The sequence below is a fragment of the Sinocyclocheilus grahami genome, unplaced genomic scaffold, assembly GCF_001515645.1.
Source record: "Sinocyclocheilus grahami isolate Dianchi unplaced genomic scaffold, SAMN03320097.WGS_v1.1 scaffold1570.1, whole genome shotgun sequence".
NCBI classification, from domain to species: Eukaryota; Metazoa; Chordata; class Actinopteri; order Cypriniformes; family Cyprinidae; genus Sinocyclocheilus; species Sinocyclocheilus grahami.
The window spans coordinates 100,219-101,114 of record NW_015506749.1 but is presented as its reverse complement, the minus strand read 5'-3'; positions in this window follow the sequence as shown (position 1 = coordinate 101,114).

Sequence of the window (896 nt, the reverse complement as noted above, 5' to 3'; positions counted from 1 at the left end):
ATGTCAACGATATCGCTGGAAATGAAGTGTCCCCAACTAAGCAAGCCAGAGGCGACAGCGGCAAGGAACCAAAACTCCATCGGTGACAGAATGGAGAAAAAACCTTGGGAGAAACCAGGCTCAGTCGGGGGGCCAGTTCTCCTCTGACCAGACGAACCAGCAGTATGGAAAAATCAATTTAAGACGTAATAAAACAGACGATGAACAATATTAACAGCAATTATTATATGATGCAATCAAACTTATAGCAAAATGTGGTAGTTCTGTATGTTCTGATTAACCCCCGTAGGTTTAACTAATTGGCTTATTATCAGGTAAAATAAAGTTGGAATCAGCATTTGCAGTCACTAAATTACAGCCAGATATTTTAAAGGTTGTAGAGAGGCAAGACAGAAAGCTCAAGAATGATTCAAGAATGTATATTTATTTATATACAAATTTTTTCAATAACACATAATACAACATCATAAAAAAGACAATCTTTTCCATCAGTTGCTGCATGGACAAAGGCTGTAGCCTTTAACTCCTGAGAGAGATAAGAGAGAGAGGGAAAATTAAATAAGAAAAAATTGCTTTAAAGGTTGAACTAACCCTTTAACATGTTTAAGTGTAATATCTCTGATTTAACACTTATGCACTGTTGGGGTTGTAGAGTGGGAGAACCAAACTGAATAATCATGTTACTGACATCTAACTCCAAACTCCGTAACACTTTCCACGAAGCCTGTATTTATAATAAATTATAAGGGTATTCTTAACGCATTATACTTAATGCATAAAGCATTATAAAAAAAAACTTGTATGTACAATATAACATAAAATATGTTGTATCATCTCATAAATAATCATAACAATTATAATATATTATAACACTTACGCATTTGGGGTTATAACAT